The 21866-nt window shown below is 45.0% G+C and overlaps 1 protein-coding gene across 2 annotated transcripts in view; it reads left to right on the top strand.

Moving 5' to 3' along the window:
• CAD (carbamoyl-phosphate synthetase 2, aspartate transcarbamylase, and dihydroorotase) overlaps positions 1 to 21866 on the top strand; it is a 399701-nt gene that overhangs the window by 84629 nt on the left and 293206 nt on the right. The gene's annotated exons all lie outside the window — the stretch shown is intronic.

Raw genomic sequence — 21866 nt, forward strand, 5'->3', positions numbered from 1 at the left:
CTGTGCCCCCATCAAAAGGGCTCTCAATGGGCCCCTTAAAATGAGTAGTAAGCAGACACGAGGGAAGTTAGCACTTCTTAAGTTGGGAACCAAAAAAACAAGCATTGGCATAGCCAATAGGTCCCGCCTTTGGGACCTTATAAGTGTTTAGCCATGTAACAGTTGATGTTGTTGCACCAAGGATATTGTGCTGCATAACTAAATACTTATAAGATCCCAAAAGCGAGGCCAATTGGCTATGCCAATGCTTGTTTGTATTCTCTTCGTGAGTGAGCAGGCATTACAATGTTCGCAGGGTAAAGGCCCATTGATTGTAGCCATATTCCATTGTTCTGTGATAGTGTTTGATGAACTGGTGTGCTTAGGTCTGCGAAGTATCAATTTATTCCCTCCTAATTTAAAACATTGTTTTATGTTCTGATGTGTGAATCTTCCATTGTCTTTATCTTTTTCATCTCATTTGAATGAACATAACAGAACAGACTATCTGTCGCCAGTTTGTTAAATGACTCACAGTTGTTTGCAGGGGTTGTTCCTGGCTCTTTTCTAAGCCTTCTTAATACTCACTGGGTTTTATTCATCTTGCACTTGGGAGTTTCTTAGCATGATTATTATAGTCTGATTTTATAGTAGTGAAGTCTAAGTCTCAGAAACAGACCCACTGGTAAATGTTCTCTGAAGCGATCTGTGATGGAAACTGTTAATTAATCAATCAAACATTTATAGAGTGCTGCACATCACCTGTGAGGGTTTTGAGGTGCTTGAGCTGTATGCTGCTGTGTGGATGTTTGATCATTCAAACATACAGGCCTTTCATTCTCCTCTGAATTTCTGGAGCGACGATGTGGTCCTGGGATGCATGGGGAGATTGTTCCAAGCTTTGGCTGCCAGGTGCGTGAAGGAGCGTCATCCTCTGTTGGCTGAACGGATCCGTGGGCTGTCTGCGAGGGAGAGGGAAGCTGATCGAAGGTATCTGGTTAGTTGGTGGAGGGTCAGGTGTTTGCTGGTGTATGCTGGTCCTTCGTTGTGCAGGGCCTTGTAGGTGTGGGTAAGCATCTTGAACTAGCATCTCTTCTGAATTGGAAGACTGTGTAGTTTCTTGAGATGTGGTGTTATCTGGGTCCTTCTGGCGAGGTTGAGTATGAGTCTTCCTGCTGAGTTCTGTATTGTCTGGAGTCTCTTCAGGAGGTGTGCACTGATTCCTACATAGAGCGTGTGTCCGTAGTCCAGTCTGCTGGTGATGAAGGCCTGCGTGACGACTTTTGGTGTTTGCCGGGAGCTACATAAAGATCTTGCAGAGCATCTGTAAAGAGTGGAAGCAGGTGTATGAGACTGTGTTGACTTGCTTCCCCGTAGCTAGCTTGCTATCCAAGATGATGCCAAGGTTGTGGGCATGGTCTGTTTGGGTGAGGGATGTGCCGAGATGCGCATGCCACCATGTTTCGGTCCATGGCGAGGTATTGTTCCCAAAGATGAGAGCTTTTCGTTTTTTCGGTTCTCAGTTTCCGAGACAGTTGTCCTTCATCCAGTCAGACGTTCATCATACATCTGTGAAAGTTGGCTTTGGTGGTGGAGGGATCTTCAGAGAGTCCGAGAATGAGCTGTGTCTCATAGGCGTAGGAAATGAGTCTTTGTGATCTGACGGTGGTGGCCGGGGGCTCATGTAGGTGTTGAAGTGGGTTGGCTAAGGAATGATCCTTTGGGGACTCCGCAGATCTTCTTGCCCTCTACGGTGAACTTTGGGAGGCGGATCCTTCGGGTTCTGCCAGTGAGGTACGAGACGATCCATTTGAGGGAGTTTCCTTTAATCCCGATGTAGTGGAGTTTGTTGATTAGGATGTGATGGGAACCAGTGTCAAACGCTGCAGACAGATACAGGAGGGTGAGGGCTGCTGTATTCCCCCCGGACCAGGCAGGCTCTGATGTCTGTGGCTACGAGCAGTGCTCTCTCTGGGCTGTGGTTAGCTTGAAATCAGGATTGGGAAGCTGTCAGACCGAAGGAGATTATTCCTGTCAGCAACCTTGTAGTATACTTCACATTTCAGTGTTTCCTCATGTTTTTATCTGTAAGCCTCAATACGAGATGGCTTGTGGTGATGGTAAGCTTCAAATATTGATAGTATTGATTCATCGTAGGAAATGATCTACCTCTTTTTACATGCATTCCCAGATGGAAAAAATAAGGTAAGATTGTCTAGAATGGATTAGTCTTGTTAAGCGAAATACTCACTCTCAAAATGATGGACATACAGACAGATAGACCAGCCTTGGCGCAAACGTACTGCTCATCGAAGACTTTCTTCATAATGTACCTTGTTTTGATACACTACATAGAAAGCCAGCTTCCTACATTGGTTGTTCAGTGGTGGGATACAAGATGTTGCATTTGCTGATGCCACTGTGTCAAAAGGGTCCACGAAGTAATCCACAATTGACTTTAATCAAAAATATTTTTGCAACAGTTTTTCTAAATTTTCTGAACTGTTGGGGCCTTGTGTTGAGTCTCCCAGTCCTTTTGTATTTGAAACTTAAAAAGTGTACTAGTCAGTTGGGCCTTAAAGTCTCTTTAGGATTTAATTTTTTTTTAATCTTTTTTTATTGAAAGAAACCACGAAAAACAATTCAATAAAAAGAAACACACACAAAAGAGAGCAGTTGTCGAGATGATCAAATCACGTGAAATAAATACAAGGTACATATAATCAATATAATAGAAAGAAACGTCACTGTTAATATTTCGGTCACATAGTGGCATTAAACCTTAATGTGTCTCAGTGTCAACATTAAATGGGGAACCATCACCACAGGGGGTGCACAGAAAACTTATGCTTTTGTTCCAGGGGCCACATATTTTAGTCTGTTTACCTAGGCATCCCCTGCTCTCATATACCACTCTTTCGGCCTGCATGCACCAGTCCATGTCAGCCACCCAGTCCCTGTGCTGGGGCATGACTGCCCTCTCCCCCCCCCCCCCCCCCCCCCCCCCCTCTTCCATGTTCTGGCTATATTGCGTTTTGCTATTATACAGCCCAGCGAGACCCATGTTTGTTCAGTTCGAGAGAGGTCAGTGGCGTCCCAAATGTTTAAGAGACAAAGTAGAGGAGAAGTTTCTATAGATTTGACATATTCGGGACATGGTGGACAAAACCTTACTCCAATACCGTTGAAGGACAGGACAGTCTCACCACTGGTATAAGAAGGTGCCCGTGGAACCACAGCCTCGGTGACAGAGCGGGGAATCCAAGAGACCCATTTTAATAAGTGCCGTGCTGGTATAATAGGCCCTGTGAAGTATTTTAAGCTGTATGAGCTTGAAGCGGGAACGGACAGCCACCTCCCGGGGAGAAGCCAGGGCCTCCCTCCAATCTTCGTCAGGTAAATCCCCCACGTCATCACACCATCTTATGCGTAGTTTGGCGAGAGTTTCCGGTGAAGTATTTTATGGTAGGTCAAAGAGATGGCCTTATCCGGGAGATAATCGTCTAGAAGCCTATCCTCCAGAGGTGAAGAGACGGACAGATCGGAGCCCTTGGGAATTTCCTTACATAATGCACTACGTGCCTGAAGATGTCGAAACGTTTCCCCCTCATGCAGTTGGTATGTTGCTTGTAACTCACCAAATGGAACCATTGGTCCCTGACCGTGGAAAGACCAATCGGATCCCACTTTTCAAACCCTGGTTGGCACAAGAGCATACCCAATTGGCACGATTCCAGCAACGGAGTAACCTGCGTAATTTCACCCTTCCGACCCAGCGCGGCAGTTGCCGCATGCCAGATCGAAACTGCGGTAGAAGTTGGAGTATAGTTGGGTAGGTGCCTAGGCCCTCCATACAATGCCCGTAAGTAATTGTCCGCAGTCATATTAAGCCTCTCCATCCTGTATGCTGGATCCGTAAGGGGACTGTGGGGCCCAGTGATTGAGGACCACTAATTGTGAGGACCAGTAATCTGCTTTAATCACATGAAGAGCAATACCCCCGTCATACCAACTTTGTGTAAGTTTGGTCAGGGAAATTCGGGGCATGCCGCCATTCCATAGCAGTGAGCGGACCTCGGAATCAACTGTCTGGAAGTAGTGGGTCGGGACGGGATATGGCGTATTCTGCAGGGCATAGAGGAAACTGGGAAGTGCCATCATTTAAAAAAAAAAAGGCAGCTCTACCCAATAGAGTAGGGGGCAGTGTCTTCCAGTGCTGCATGTCAGCCCGGAGGCGATGCAGGGGAGGCAGGAGATTCCTCTGATGGAAGACGTCCTCATCCCTCGTGACATAGACGCCCAGATAACGGAAACCGTTCGTGACTATATCGGCGCTGCAGCCCGGGGGAAGACGTGGGGGTTCTCCACTTAGGACATAAATCAATGACTTGTCCCAGTTAATGGTGTAGCCGGAGTACTTTTGGAAGAGGGCGAGAATATGCAATAACTCGTGGATCGAGGTTTGGCCAAGTACAGGAGAATGTCGTCGGCATATAGGGAGATCCTGTCCGACCAGTCCGGAGACCAATTCAGTCCTCGAATAAGGGGGTCACCTCTAATCCACAGCGCCAAGGGCTCCAGGGTCAGGGCAAACTGCAACGGTGACAGAGGACAGCCCTGCCTCGTACCTTTCCCCAACTCAAAAATTCGCCTATCTGCCACCGTTCACCGAAATGCGGGCCAGGGGTTTAGCATAGAGCAGACGCACCGAGGACAGAAATCGCTGGCCAAAACCATACCTTTCCAGAGAGGCGAACATAAAAGGCCACTCAATCATGTCGAACGCCATTTTGGCATCTAACACCCAATTACTGCATCCTCTTGTATGGTGGGGGCTCTGCCCAGCACTCCGAAGAGGCGATGCAGATTGAGCGCCGTATTTCAAACCAGCATAAAACCGGATTGGTCCGGGTGAATTAATTTGTGGAGGTGGGGTGAGAGACAGAGGACTAGAATCTTGGCCAGGATCTTGACCTCCGGGTCGAGGAGGGAGATCGGTCGATATGAACCACATTGGTCCGGGGGTTTCCCCTTTTTGTGAATGACCACAATGTTAGCTAGTCTCTGCGTTTCGGGCAAGATTCCACGATCTACACTCTCGTCATGCATCCGTATGAGAAACTGGGCCAGCACCGAAGAGACTGCTTTGTAGAGCTCAATAGGGAGGCCACTAGGACCCATGGCCTTCCCGGACTGCAGCGCACCAATCGCCTTCGAACCCTCCTCAGAGGTCAAGGCGGTGTCAAGGTCAAGGTCAATGACATTGTGGGAGTCCAACCTTGGTAAGGGGAGGGGGAAAGTAGCTCGGCTGCCTCCTCCGGTGTGGAAGTGGACGTGGGGACATAGAGCCGCTCAAAATGGCTAGCAAAACCCTCAGCGATCCCATCTCGGTCGTATTGCCCCACGCTATCGGGAGCCACAATGTCAGCCACCCACCTATTGGCCAACTCTTGCTTGTCCAGCCATGCCAACAATTTACTGGCCTTGTCCCCAGTCTCATACACACAATACTGAGTGGCCCGGTAGTGCGCTCGGGCCGCATCTTTAGCTATATCACTGTATTTTTGTTTGACAGCAAGTTTGTGGGAGGCTTCCGGAGAAGCGGATGCGACTAGTTCGCATTCGTGACAGGTCACCTCCAGTTCTGTCTTTCAACTGCTTACGTTTCTCTTTCCTGTGACCCGTCACTGCCGCCACAGAGCGTCCTATCCGATTCAACGGAACCCTCATTTTCTACGAAATAATCATTAGTGGCCTTTATCAACTTGTCCCGTATTTCAGGCACCTTAAGATACCATGAGTTGAGAGCGATCTTGCAGCGAGAGCGAGAAGGCGCACCACCGTAGTGAGCCAGGATGGGAGAGTGGTTGGAGATACTCCTGGGCAAAAAGGAGATTTCACCGAACATTGAGAATTGAGTGGCTTGGCAGAAGAGGTTGTCTATACGGGACATACTACCATGGACCCCAGAATGGAAGATGAATTGTTTGTTAGAGGGGTGGTGTGTGCGCCACGCGTCTACCAGTCCCATGGCTGCTAAAAAGTCTGCTATTGATAATGAAAAAACATCTTTTGAGTAACTGTACCTAAGAAAAACTGCATCTGTACAGTGGATTTGGGGTCAGTTAATCCCCAAGAACTGGGGAAGAAGACGGACCACTGGGTGAAAATGAGGGTGTCCAGAAAAACCCAAAGTGGGGATGACTGTTGTGTAGTTTCTACAAATTTATATAGGATCTACTCGTTTAGACAACATAAACTAAGGGATTGGTGTCCAGACTAATTCCAGACACCCCCAAAGGATATGCTAGTCTGTAGACCAGCTAGCTGACAGTACCACTATAAGCCCCCCAACCTTGCCAAGGAGCAAATAATTTCTGGCAACTATCAAACACGACAACCCTGTCCCCTCAGGGATCGTGGAAACAGTACAGTACTTTTCCCTCAGTCACTCATGCTCACTTTGTCTCAGAGAAATACACAGAATAAACATTTGGGACGTTTCAATAGGCATTTATTGAACCAGCATCATTCTAGTGTAAAATATGTGTGCTGGAACAGCCATTAAACAGAAAAGGATATAGACGATTACAAGCACCAATAGAGTAAATAAAAGGTAGAATTCTACCATAGTGCTAAAACAGTGAATATATGCAGGCATATAAGTACATGACAGTGATAATGCGTACTCTTGCGATGCTAACCCTAACTAGATGTACCTAAATGTACCTAGCATGTATGCAGGTGTCTAGCCAAGAATCTCCCTAGGAAAGAGCCAACTCCATTACCTGATGTGAGAGAGCGCTGGACCCAGTCTTGGTCTTGTGTTGGACACCCTGCGAGGGATGTCAGACCGCTGTGTGCTAGAGCATCTGCTTCAGGGGTTTCAGCTTCTTGTGTCAGCATTGAAGTCTTTCTCCTCTGGGTTGCCCAGTGAAAAGGTGGCGCTTATATACCCAAAAGGTGTTCTACCTAGACGTGGCATGGTACTGTGGGAATGTCGGCCAAGGATGACTTTAGTGATGACCCTTGTACAGAGTTATTAGGCAGAAGTTGGTAATCCTGCTGTGATACTGAGAATCCTCATGCATAATAAATGAGGCTAGTTTTCGGAGAAAACCACCCAACATTTATGCAGCACCTAACTAGGTAAACGGTGGTGTAACTACCTAGGCCTATATTGGGGTACATTGGGGTTCATAACACCCACTCCTCATCCGACTGGATGACACTATAACAAATGCTAAAATATGACTGTTTAAAAAGCATAAAAGACATTGCTAAAAATATCAATTTTAAAAACATGGTATGTGTAAAAAAAAAAATGAGGTAAACGTAAAAAATGCTCTAAGTCCTCTACATTGTCACTACTGTTACACTAACTGAGCCTGCCGAAAGCCATGGTGCTCAGAGAGAGCAAAAGAATAAATATAAAACAAAAATGTTTTCAAATTCCAATTTATTATTTTCGAAGAAGGGCGAATTGTTCCCAGCACACGGAGAGTTAAATGTTTGTTTCCTGTGTGGGAAATGCAATATCACTGCTGCTTGCTTCCGCAGAGGACTGTCCCTTTAACACCTCAAGGATCTGAAAGAGACTGTTAGTTATAGATTCCTTACCGCAGAATTACCCCAGGAGTCAGACTGGTTCCGGAGATTTTTTTCTTAGCAGTACCCCTGCTTGTCGGTAGGTGGCGTCGGTCGACTAGGCATCTGTCGTGGTTGCCGCCCCACCACTCTTACTTCAGTTGTTTTTCCGCGCCAGTCTTGCGCAGATCCGGAGAGAGCACCCCCCCGTCATTTTTTGACTAAGTTTTTTTTCTCGAATTTAGTCTATTTCTTTTTTTGAGTCTTCCGACTCCTGGTGTATGAGGGATGTCCCATCGACGGACCCGGTTGAAGCCGTGAGAGGCCTGTACCTGCCTGTTGGTTGCAGACCCTCACCTCGTGTGCCTTTGGTGCCTGGAGTCGGACCATGACCGAAGTCATGTTGCGACTGCTGGGCCAAGAATCCAAAGTCTTTGCGGGAGTGGTCCCGAAAGTTGTTGGAGGCCTGGCAGTTGGCTCCGCGTCGCTCGAGGTCCTGGTTGAGGGGAAGGTCTCGGGACTGGTTGTGGAGCCACCACCGTCTTTCATGCAACCTTGACATTGCACCAACCTGGCTGGTCCTAAAAGCTCAACTCCTTCCAAAGCTCTGAAGGACCATCAACCAGGCACCATCTCCCTTGTGGTGAAGGAGCCATCCCCCTGCATCTGCAGGCACAGAAAGCATCTGACCGGTAACCTGTGCTTTGACCATCTGGCCCACCGAAGGAGCAGCGCCCGGTCCCTGAGGCTCTTAGGTCAGTCCCATCTCTCTGGCGAGTTTTGAGGTGCCAGACCTCCAGAAGTCCCTAGCTCCCCGCACAAATACCCTTACTACGGGTAAACTGGCACCCACCAAGGCTTATTTGTGTTCAGTCCAGACACCACCGCCACAAAGAGTTCCCTGCACGTTGAAGGACTTTGAGAGAGACCAGCTCCCAACATAGAGCTGCTCTGCTGTGTTTTTTTTTTTTTTTTCTGCAGGTTTACCAGGAACTGAGAGCCTCCAACGCTAAAGTGACCCACCAGCCTGCATCTCTGCACATAAACCCCACTATGTCCCCTTGGCTTAGGAGTCCCCAAGAGCTCAGCCCCCCCTTTGGGTTTCGCAGACTGGTCCCCAAGTCGTCCCCCTTTGTAGACACTGTTGTTTTGGCAGGTCCTGTAGGAAAGTTCCCCTTTTAGACATGGTCAAACCCACGTTTTGGCTGGTTTCTGATGCAATGTTGACAGAAGTGCCCTGGGTTCCTGCTAACCAGATCCTCAGTGTCAGATCATTCCCAGAACTGTACAGTTGTTAACCCAATTGGCCAAACCTTTAGCCCCCTGCAAGTCCTAGTAAATGGTATCTCAAGTACCCAGAGCATGAATGTATGTCGGAGCAACGAATGCCATTACACGGAATAGCTTTACAATGTTGTTTTTAGAACAAAAAATGTCATTTCAACGAAAGTCTTTTACAACAAGTCATACCCACCTTAAAGTCTAACAATTCCCTTTCCACCCCAAAACCCATACTAATGGACTCGGCGCATGATGAACAGGACCTTGCATCAAAAGTAACATACTGCTCAGCGTTCTTATGCGCCATCATTCCTGTGCTCCTGTAGCATTAAACATCTTCGCGCATGGAACTCTTCTGACTCGTACGTACTGGGAACATTTATCTTTTACTAATGCCAATAAAACTCTTATTGGGCTTAGTGCACCATCTACAGACCAGATTTTGCAACTGCAAAGTACTTTGTGTTTAACATACATTTTTCCCCCCTTACAGGGGATTTTCTGGTACATCATTATTATTTTTACATTTATTATTACATTTCCTGCTATTACTTATAATGCCTCTTCTCATGAAGATTCTTGGTAGAGTATGCAGGAGTTTTTGTTATTGGTAGTACAGTAGGTGTCAAATATGTTACCACCATGCCATGTTGATATAGCTGCTGTGTAGCAATTCCAGATGATTGGAATTTGAGAGGAATTTTAGGTGGATATTTATTTGTACCATGCTGAATTCTTTGTATTGCGTTAGCTTATTTTTTGTGCATTTTTGGGATTGACTGTGTAGGGTGCGAGTGTCGCACCTTTTGCTACTGTTACTTCTTGTAGGTGTTATGTTTTTCACCCTAATGTTACTTACCGTTACTTGAGATTAGGCATGTCTAGTGCATCCCTATCAATTCTTACAGTTCCGTATGCTGGGGGCAGGGATTCTGCAACCCATATCGTACTTACATGTATGTGGCTGGTGATGAGCATTTGCATTACGGCCAAACCAATCTTGCTTTTACTTGTACTGGGTTACCCAGACATTACATACTTTTACTGGTGATGGGGTACTTGCGTTGCAGCGAAACCATACTAATTATTACGTGTCTTGAGGAATTGTAAATGCGCCCAGGTTTTACTTACTTTTGCCGATGTTGGGTGTTTGCGTTTCATCCCCTTTACATATATATATGGCGCATGTTTCTTGCACCCAAATGTTGCTTTGTGTTGGAGCTGGTAAGTTACCACTCAAACAACTTTTCAACTACTTACAGTTGTTTCTGATGGGGCATTTACTTTGCAATCTAAACTTTTCTTTTGGGAACATGTATTGCACTCTTGTGCTATGTTGTGGCGATGGGACATTTGATTTGCACTCAAATATTTTCTTTGGGGTATATGTGTTGCACCCGTAGGTGAATATATTTTGCTTGTGTCATGTGTATGGCATCTGTTGAGGCACATGTATTTCCCCCTCCTGCTTTGCTGCAGATTCGGCGACTCTAATTTAAGGTGTCACTTTTGTTGCTTCTCTATATTTTAATGTCAGCTGAAGGGGAGTGTATTAGTGTTGCTCCCGAGTGATGCAAGTGTTTCTCTATTTCCTTCCCTGGTTCGTTTATTTTATGTATTGCGTGATTGCATTTTTACTACACCATATGTCTTTTTATGATGAGTATTTTTCTATCTGCTGTGTTGAATTTTTTACTCCCATGTTTTGTGCTCATCCCATGGATGTTCTTTATTACTTTGTTAGCCGGATTGATATTTTCTATTTTTTCCATAAAGAAGGGAGGTGTGTGGTATCTTCATGTCTCTGCCATGCATTCTCTCCTGAGTTATGTCCCCCGCTGCTCAGCCAGTGTGAGGAAATAGACTGCTGATGTGTGCATGGTTTGAGTGTCCGTTGGAATGCCTGGGCCGGGAAGCAAGGATGCTGCTCCTGGTAAGGCTTCTTTACCAACATCTTTACCTGTAACCTGAGAATAAACCTTACCCTGTTATCACCTTATTTCTGGCTACCCTGCATCTTCATTTACCACACCACCTCTACAGCAGGCCTTACAAGCCTATGGCAGGGTGCACTCTACTAGATGTGTGGGCTTATCTGCATGAGCAAATATGCCTCTGTGATGTTGAAGTCAAGTCTTCGAGAGCACAATTGAACCGGAAAGTCAGTTTAAATACATGTGCAGGACACTGGTAAAAACGAGTTCTCCAGCTACATGATGGGTTCACTGTAATCTATGGTGTTTGGTATCAAACACCTTGTATTGATAAACCCACTCAAATTCCAGCAGTAGATTTATTAATACATGAACCCTGAAAATCTACCAGCATCTAATGTGCTGGCTGACTGGTGTCTACTGACCTGCCACCACAGACTGGTTTCTGACCCCTGCAGGTGAGAGCCTTCACACTCTGAGGGCAGAAACCATGCCTGTTCTGCCCAAAGTGTTATCACTTCCTTGAAGCTGACTAAGCAGTCAGCATATCAAGGCAGGAAGCTTCAAAGGCTTCTGCAGCTTTTTAAAAGTGACCACGGCTATCCCAGACAGGGGAAATGCCAACCACCTGCCCTGGGCCCAATTGGCAACAAGACTAGCGGGAAATTTGCACTACCCCTAAGGTGAGCTGCCTTTTATGCCCCCTTTAGGAAACTTCTGCCATCTTGGTGATTGCAGAATTAGGAACTCTGGGACAGGGTTATGCTTACTTCCCACAGGAAGTGGTCATATAGGTGGTGTAGTCACCCCAAGGGAGAGTGGCTACCCCCCTTCACTCCCCTTAACACCCCTAAATCTAGTATTTAGGAGAACCCATGGCACCAGGTAAGCAGATTCTGTGGACTAGAGAAAGACACAAAAGAGCCACAAAGAGCAAGAACTGAGGAGAAGCAGCTGACCTGGGGCCAACCCGGTCAGCTGTCCCCGACAATTGATTTGATATTTCTAAAGCGCTCAAATGTCCGTTGGCGCTAGCATTATACTTCCTGACATTCAGCCCTAAAAACCCGAAAAGGTAAACTATCCAGACAATGAGAACTAAGATTTTCTGAAAGATTAAAGACGAAAGCCCAATGCCTTGCAACTCATTTTTATGTAATTGATTTTCTTGTGAGAAAAAAGCTTCTCCTCTCCCTGTGGGGACCTCTAAGGGAGGCATTAAGCTGTGTGGTTTACACATCTAAGATGATGGGCTTTAACACACCTACAAAATTCTTCTTCACTTGTTGGGTTGTTGGTTCCTTCCACTGCATAAGAGAGCTGCCAATGATATAGTGAGCAAATTGGTTGAGTACCTGCCAATCGGTTACTGGTGGATGCTTATGTGAGGCACTCCCTATGCTTCTTTTGTAAGGGTGTTTGATTGTTGCACAATTTATCCCCTGTTGCACCACACCTGATTTTTCTTTTTAGAGTACTCACACGCAGGGATTTCTCTCTAGATGGATACAGGGGATAAACACTATCTCAGACCTAGATGAAGTGGACCCTGTAAACCTATACAAAAGGATTCTATGTGTGCATCTCACCAAGGGCTTTGTGTATATTATGATTGGGTGGAGGGCGCCCTTGCTCTGTTTCCCTCTTTTGGTCCTCTGTGTAGGTAGTTTCCTTTCAAGATACTCTGGTCCAGATCCACGCAGAGCTTTGTTTGACAAACATAATGCCTTAAAGGCAACTCTTTTTACTGACTAGAAGCCAGTGCAGCTCAGCCAAGGCACCAGAAACTGAGTTGAATGTTGATATTTTCTATAAAAGGTGGGTCAACTGTATTCTGCAGCATCTGAAGCTTTTCCAATGACCGCTTTTTAATGCCCAAATAAAGGGCACTACAGTAATCAAGCCTAGATTAAACTAAAGCAACAACTTAATTTTTCAATTCAAAAGTAATAAAGGAAAGCTTCTTCAACATTCTTAACATGAAAAAACATGACTAGGTCAATTTATTGATTTGCTCCACAAATAACTCTGCATCAAAACGACCCCAAGGTTCCTTACTTTAGCAGCTGGCAAGGTGGGGAGTGACGAGGGGCTGAAGGGCACAAAGAATGATTCCAGAAAGAGGTATCTTTCCTGAAGAGAACCCCAGTTTTGTCTGAGTTTAACTTCAGGCAATTGCCGCTCATCCAACTGACGATGGCACCCATACATCCATTAAACTGGTCGGTGACCACCTCCACATTACTTGAGGTCAACACAACAGTCTGGGTGTCGTCTGCATAGACTACTGTGGCAAATACGAACGAGTGAATCACCTTGGCTAGGTGAGCAACGTAGCTATTGAAAAGTGTCAGGTTGAGTGATAACCCTTGGGAACACCACAGGGTAGAGAGAAGAGTTTTGAATTAAACTCCACAAGGGCAACCAACTGCTCATGAGCAGAGCTGGTGATCCCAGTTTCTGACAAATGCTCAGGAAGCTGCAGAGTACCCCAGGGATCATCTGTCAGCCCCACGCTCTTCAACATCTATATGGCCCCCCTCGCCATCGTCCGACAGCATGGGGCTCAACATTGTATCTTACGCCGACGACACCCAACTCATCCTCTCGCTCACAAAGAATCCCGAAGACACCAGACTCTGCTTCCAGGAAGGAATGAAGAACGTGGCAACCTGGATGAAGGACGGCTGCCTGAAGCTAAACTCCGGAGAAAACCGAGATCCTCATCCTCTGGCCCTGCACGACCGCCTAGGACAACACCTGGTCGCCCCCCCTGCCCTCGGTAGCCCACCCACCCCTACAGACCACGCTCGGAACCTCGGCATCATCCTTGACTCCTCCCTCTCCATGAACTTCCAGATCAACGCTGTCTTCTCCGCCAGCTTCAACCTGCCTTTGCATCCGCCGTAAGACCTTCAAATGGATCCACTCCCCCGACTGCAGAAGGACCGTCACCCACGCACTCATAACCAGCAGACTGGACTACGGCAACGCCCTCTACGCCGGAATCAACAAAACTCTGCTACACAAACTACAAACCATCCAGAATGCTTCAGCCAGACTCGTCCTCGGGACACCGCGCCATGAGAACATGACCCAACACCTATGAGGCCTCCACTGGCTCCCCGTCGAAAAGAGGGTCACCTTCAAACTCCTCACCCACACCTACAAATCCCTCAACAACATCGGACCCACTTACCTCAACGAGAGACTATCCTTCCACGTACCCAAGAGTAACCTCCTCTCTGCCAACCTCACCCTGGCAGAGGTTATCCGCATAAAGAGAACCGCCTGGAGAGCTTTCTCCTACATCGCAGAAAAAACCTGGAACGAGCTCCCTGTGAACATCAGACGCTCCCCCACCCTGCACACGTTCAGGTAGGACCTCAAGACCTGGCTCTTCGACTGACCTGGAGCCCCCCCCCCCCCCTGTGCCTTGAGACCCTCACGGGTGAGTAGCGCGCTATATAAACCCCCAATTGATTGATTGAGGAAGGACTATGTGGCTCACCATGTCAAAGGCAGTGGTTGGATTCAAAATGATCCCTGCAGCCCCCCCACCCTTGTCCATGATGAGTCTGATCTCTTCAGACAATATATACAGAGCAGCCCCTGTACTCTAGCTTGACCTAAAGCCAAACTAAGCCTCATTTAAAATGTCTTTTTCTCCAAATATTCTAATAATATTTTGTTAAGATTGTTGTGTCTTAGCAACAGGTGGTATCTACACTGGATTCTAGAAAGGAGACTCTAGTGCAGAGTGTGGAGCCAGTTGCTGAGTATAGAGGAGCTGCTACTTCAACCATGTCAGTGTCTTAAAAGTGGCGACGAGGGTGGGATCGGGATCTATGAACACTGGTTCATTTTTGGGATTGGAGTATTGTTGTGCTTTTGTGTGAACTAAGCAACCCCTGGTTCCCTGGGGTAACATTGGAGAAACCAGCATATTTGAGTTGGTGGGTACTGTGCTCATGGAAAGGATTGGTGAACATTGTGTGCGTGTCGAGGATACCGTTAGTGTGGTGTGTGTCGGCATTATTTTGTAGATACCAGCTTTAAGAGGAAAAACTTTAATCATTTAAACGTGCTGGCTTAGATAGTTAATTGTTTCGTCTGGGATATCTCTTTTATAGGACGAAATCCCTCATTGACCAAAGGTGGCATGCTTCATCATTGGGGTTCTCCTCCTACCGGGATGCCTAGTCCCGGCAAGGGCTACACCCCCCTCACTGAGCGGGAGGAGCTCAGGGATTTTTTAATAGATGATCAGAGGTATGCTAAATACCACAATGACTAGTTTCTGATCGCATCAGGCAAGAGATGCAGCAAAAGAAAAAAGTATGATGTGAAAAAGTAAAACTAGCTCCCAGGTTTCTTAATGTAGTTTTGACACATCCTGGGCTACGGTCACTCGATTCACTACTAACTCCAGGACCTGGCGGAGCACTGTGCATTGCCACGCCGCCATCAATTGAAGTATCGTTAATATCCATTCCCACATTACGGGAGTTTTCCATTGTGAAAATAGCAGAACCTTCCACCATCGTTGAACCGATCGCGGTTTCTCCACGAGTATTCTCCTTGGAGCCCTCACCGTAGTGGTCGCCGTCTTTGTACGGTCGCCGTCTCCCCGCTCATACAGGCAATTTCGTTTACAATCAGGCATGTACATATCTAAGTCCTGATGATGATCCTGACACCCTACAAAAAGGATTGAAATGCCGTCGACCCCCTCTAAAAATAGCATGCACGTTACTCCAATGTGTTAAAAAGTGCAACAGCTATTTTTCAAAAAAAGCTTATAACACTGTATCTCAAAATAAGCTTAACTCTTTGTCTTGCCTGAAATACCTTGTTTGTTTTGTTAATGTTTTGTTCTACCTTGGGCACAGGACTTTGTCCCACGTACATTTGTTCCTATATGTATGCATTCTTCAATTGTTTATAATTAAATCGGTTGTCCGGCTGGACTTCCGGAATATAGTATCGATTCGGAACTATATTTATTTTTGCATCACCTATGTTTTGAGGACCATTGTTGTCTACACTAAACGGTTAACAACAGGGCACAAACACGGATAACCTATACCTGCAAGTTAGGGACTATAGTGGTCTACATGTTTCAGCCAATTGACCCTATGAAAAAGGTATCTCCGCTTTCGTCAGGACCAACTTGTGCTGCTGTAAGGTGTAGTGATTGTCAAATTTCCGTGTGGTGCGGAATGACAGAGTTGATGACAAATACTCAAAAAAGGTTCTGAGCAACTCAAAAATAAGAAAGAAATGCAAAGGTTACAAAACCAGTGATCCGTAATCCATCTGTGGTATATTTGCAAGGGATTCACTGGTATCACCCTTTTTTCCTGTGATTACTTCCTGCATTCAGACATGACCGGCAGTGACTACATTATTTCAATTTGTTTTGTTGCAGATCTAAAAAATTCGCATTACGTGTATTCATTATTGTTAACCAGTATGTGCAGTGGGTGATGCACTTTAGTTACAAACCGGAAATATAGAATTATGTAACAAGTACCACCAGTATTAACACTGTATTGAAGCAGTTTTGTTTTTCACATGGATATGTCCTCAATAATAGTACCTCCAAAAATGTTTACAGAACCCTGGATTGCCTGGCATGGTTTGGGAGGATTGGCGTGAATCGTTTGAAACATACTTGGAAGCAATTGGTGGGGAAGCCTTTGTAGCATCTCGCAAGGTAGCTTTGTTGAAACACAATTTAGGAGCTGAGGGCAGGAAGGTCTTGAAGACTTTACTTACATGTATCAATTCTACTAATCAAGAGGGAGAAGATTGAGAGGAAAATGCCATTGATGAATACGTGGAGGTGATAAAAGCGTTGGAGGATAATTTTGGGAAAAAGAGCAGCATAGTAGTTGAGAGGTATAAGTTCATTTCCAGGGCACAGCAGCCAGGTGAAACTTTTGAGCAACATATTTCTGTATTAAGAATGTTGGCAGTGACTTGTAGATTTAGAGATCTACATGAAGAAATCATAAGAGATCAGTTCATCAACAGAACAAGTAATGTCAAAATACAAGAGACTATTGGAGTTGAAGGATCAGTCTTTACAAAGCTATAGATGTAGCTAGACAAGTGGAAAACGCATCTAAGTATGTAGGCTGAGCTTAGTTGGGATCAGGCCAAGGAAATGGGTGATTTCAATAAAGCACATGTGGTACAGAAAAAAAGATAATAGGAACCCCACCAAAAGTGTGTTATATGTGTGGCAGCTTTAAACATATAGCTGATTATGAAAAATGTTCTGCAACAAAATCAAAGTGTTTCAAATGCAAGAAACTTGGACATTTCTCGTGTATGTGCAAGTCTGGATTTCAAGATGGGTGGGAATGTTCTGTAGTTATGGTCAAGAAAGACAGTGGGAAAGACACTGATGGGGAGGAGACTGTGTAGAAGTATTGTTAGTGTGTGATGTAGGTGAAATTAATGAGATCAGTGGTTCGAAGACCATGCTTTGGGCAGATGTATGCTCTCCTTACTTCATTATTGACAAAAATGCATGGGGAAAAAGTAGGGGAGTGTAAATTGAGCTCTCCTTACATAGAACCTGTGGGGTAATTGCGGCATTAAGCTTCCTTTGCTGGCATTCTTTAAGTGCAAACTATCTTATAAGAACAAGCAAGCGTATTATAAGGTATATGTTGTGGATCAAGGAAGAGCGCTGTCAGGGTGGTGCGAGCAGAAAACATTGAGAATCGCCCTTGACCCAAATCATCCTCAAGTTCTGTTGACTGAGGATGCGGATAGGTCAAAGTGGACTGCCAAGTGTCCCAAGTTGTTCGGGGATACACCTGGGGTATCTAACCAAATTAGAGCACTGCATTGTATTGAAACCTGGTAGCATTCTCAGTGTGCACAAAGAGGAATGTGGCGTTTGCACTTAGAGAACAAGTGGAGGGGGAATTATACAGGCGATGTGAAGCACTGGTTATTGAACCCATAATAATCAATGGTTCAGTCATATAGTTTTAGCGCGCAAACAGACGGAAGTTTGCGCATGTGTTGGTTTGAGGGATCTCAACCCTGATATCTGGGTGGATTGCTATCCTTTATCTCACATAAATAAAATGGGATCTTCTGTTACAAATGCAAATTATTTTTCCTTGATTAACCTATCCAACGCATGCCATCAGATCTCTCTACATCCCACATCTGACCTCATTCATCACATTGGAGGGCGCCTTCCAATTTGTGCAGATGCCTTTAGAGTTGGCTTCTGCAGTTTTTCAAAGAGTTCTGAGCAATATTTTGGGGGAAATTGCTAATGTCATGGTCTTCCAGTATGATGTCTTACTGTGGGGTGCCAGTCTGGAGGAACGTGATGAAAGTATTTTGAACTAAACTGTGGAAAAACTGCAGAAAGCAGGGTGAAGTAAGTGTAAGTTTGGTGTCACAAGTTGACTGTTTAGGTCATACCTTGTCTGGGAAGGGAATGAAACTGAAAAATAAATTGTTGGATGCCATTGAAAATGCACCTTTGTCTAGTGGTGAGGAACAGCTACGTTCCTTCTTCGATCTAGCCAAATTCTACTCAAAATTTGTACAGAATTTTGTGGATAAAGTTCATGTTTTAAGAGCATTGATCAAAAAGGGGATCAAGTTTGAATGGACAGATTAATGTCAAAGTGCCTTTAAGGAAATTCAGGTACAGATAGTAAAGGCTGTTGCACTAAAACCCTTTGACCCAGAGGTTCGCAGCATAATTGTGAAAGAATGGCTAGTGCATACAATTTAGTCGCTAACTTAATGCAAAGGAAACCTGGACGAGCGGGTTGTGGTGTTCTCTTAGCAAGCTCTGAGGGGGGCAGAGGCCATGTACTTAGACATAGAAAGGGAAGCACTAGCATGGTGGGGAATCAACTATTTTAAAACCTATGTGTGGGGCACATATTTTGAAATAAGATCTGATCACAGACCATTAATAGACATGTTGACAACCAAGGGAGCAGGCAAGGCAACGCATAGGATTACCAAGTGGCTGTACAGATTGCAGGGTTATGATTTTGTACTGAATTATGTTCCCTGGGAATCGCAACATTAATGCTGACTGTCCGTCCAGTTTACCTTTGCAGTGTATGGATGAGGAGGATGAAATGAGGGATAGGTGTATAATAGCCAGTGTTTCTGAATCATGTGATGGGGCCATAAGTGAGGCACAAGTGGAAACACGGTGTGGTGAAGGATAAAGTCATGAAATAACTCTTGAGTTAGTTATCCAAGTCTTCTAGTTCTGATCTAAGTGTAAGAAAGGATTTTGGCGAGTTCAGGACGGTATGGTCAGAGCTTTTAGTTTGAGGATGGTGTGGTCCGAAGACATGATAGATTAGTGATGCCAGTAGGGCTGCGAATTAGACTACTTATGTTATTACACGAGGGGCATAGTGGCATGTCAGGGATAAAAAGGATCGCGAGAGAAACCTTTTGGTGGCCTGGGATGGACAGAGAGGTTTGTTCATAGTTAAATGTGTGTGCAGCGACAAATCCCACCACACAGAAGAATCTTCCATAAAGTCAACAAAGTTACCTGATAGACCTTGGCAGCAGGTAGCTATAGATATGTGGGCCTTTCTCAGCCAGAGGAATACCAAACGAGTATGCAGTTGTGGTAATAGATTATTATTCTAAATGACCAGAAGTGGCTTTTACAAGCGATGAAAGCATCCAACATCCTAGAATTTTGTGAATATTTTTTCCACATGGAGGCATAACCTGAAATATTAATCATGGACAGCACACCCCAGTTTACTGCAGAAGAATTCAAGAAGTATTTGGGAAGGATGGCAGTGTTGCATCACACCACAGCTGTGTAACATCCCAGGCAAAATGGTCTTGTTAAGAGATTCAACCGCCTGTTAAAGGAGTGTATACAGCTGTGTGAAGAAAGTGATGGTGAGGAATATGACTAGTTATAATGCGAGTCATCACATCGCTTGGCATTAGAACGTGGTCGTTACAACGACTTCGTTGTTACGACGCAATGCCTATACTATGCAAGTCATTACATCGACTTGCAGTAGATAGCGCGCTGACATTAGAAATGTATAATTTAGTATTCCAACTCCAGCCTACGTAACCGTAGGGAAGGTGTTGGAATAATAAACTATACTATTCCTAATGGCTTTTGGGTAACAACGCGGTCGTTGTAACAACCGCATTGTAATTGTATCGCGGTGTGATGACCGCGATGTAAAGGTAGTCTCCTGATGGTGAGCGTAGAGAGGCAGGCAAGAAGATGTTGTGGAGTTACCGCAGCACTCCTCATTCAGTCAGATTGGAAACTCCTTTTAAGCTTTTGAAGGCAAGGCAGGCAGGTACCGGAGTCTCACCAGCATGGATGGCCAAATCTGACAGAGTGAATAAGAAGGATTTGGAATGTAAAGTCAATGAGTATCAAGCAAACGATGTAAGGAGATGCAATGACAGATTGAAGAAGATGCACACGTTTGTGCGTTTGTGGTAGGAGACTTGGTGAGTACAAGTATAATGGGCACTGAGAAGGTGGGCTTGTTTAAATGTCCAAGCCGAAGTGTCAGGAAAGTGACGGATAATAATGTGTTGTTAAACGATGGGAAGAGCTGGAACATTTGCTAAGGGAATCAAGTGGTAGTACAGTTAATGACCAGTGTAAATCCACTGCTACAAAAAGTGATGAAAAGCGTAGCAGGACAAAACTTACATGGCAAGCAGATTATGTATGTATGCCAGATGTGTTGGTGGTTACATGTTGGGGGGGGGGGGCGGGGGGGGGGAGATTCCTTTTCAGGTTTATGCCTCCTTCCCTGATTCTAGGTTGATGGCACCATTTCTTTTTTTTCTAGTGAAGTGCATTATTTTGGTGAAGTTCCGCTGTGTTACAGTCTAAGTTATTGTAATTTTAAGAATGGTTTGTATCAAATATTATTAAATTAACGTTGTATTTTGGGAAAACTGGAGATGTGTTGCGTCTTAGCAACTGGGTTGCTGTCTACACTGGATTCTAGCATGGAGACATGCCTAGGGGTTGCTACTGCCATCTTAATAAACCTTACATTTACCTTCAACCGTGTCGAAGTGTCTTAAAGATGTTTCTCAAAAACCTTCACTGGATGTGGTAACCGAGAAACAGGTCAGTAGTTTTTCTCTTCCTTAGTCCTCTGCTGAAAAAGCCTTCTCTTGATCCTAATTGTGGCTTTTATCATTCCATAGGAAAACCGCTTGCCTTGATAGAATTCAGCAAGGTTGTATAGAATTCAGCAAGGTTGTAAGAACCGGAGCTATCTTGTCAGTCATGTCATTCAGTACTTTAGGCAGACTTTGGTCTGTGTGTGCTCCTGAGTTAGTATGACCAATTGACTCAACTACTTGGTCGATTGCCAGAGGGGGAAGTTCCGCAGCTCAGCATTGTTAGAGGTCTAGAAAAGAGACACTGATCTCACCTGATTTTCATTCAATACAAGTTTAAATTCTTTTTTGTTTAAATTAATATCTTTTTTTGACATCTGAGACAAGAATATAGGATACATCCTTTTCGACATATTTTGAAGCTGTACATCAAAAGAATGTCAGTAAACGAAAGAAAAAAAGAGAAAGGAGAGACAAGAAAAACAGGCCCAACAGTACACAAAATGTATACATACAGTGCTGTGTACCTCATAATAGCAAGACTTGGCATACTATTGCTTCCTTCGATCTCTTCCCCTAATATAACATACTGTTTTAACTGATGTCATTTTTACAACAAAAACCCTTTATTTAAACTAAACTATCCCCCCCCCCTCCTCATCCATACCACTCCCCATCCATGTCTGTGTGCGCAACCTTCTCTTTTCTATCGTAGTACGCCGTACCTCCTGTTGGCATCATGCATTGTCTTCTCTTAAGTAGGGGACACCCTATTGTCTTGCGGTCTCTCAATCTCTTAAGTTATTGGACAGGGAACCGGTGGGTGTTCGGTCCATCTTTGTAGAATGCTTCCACTTCCTTTTAAAAACCATTCAGCTAGCTTATCACAAAAAATCTGTCTGTAGGGGAGACCATTTAGGGGATTAGGCTAATAAATGCCTG

This window comes from Triturus cristatus, chromosome 6, assembly GCF_964204655.1.
Source record: "Triturus cristatus chromosome 6, aTriCri1.1, whole genome shotgun sequence".
NCBI classification, from domain to species: Eukaryota; Metazoa; Chordata; class Amphibia; order Caudata; family Salamandridae; genus Triturus; species Triturus cristatus.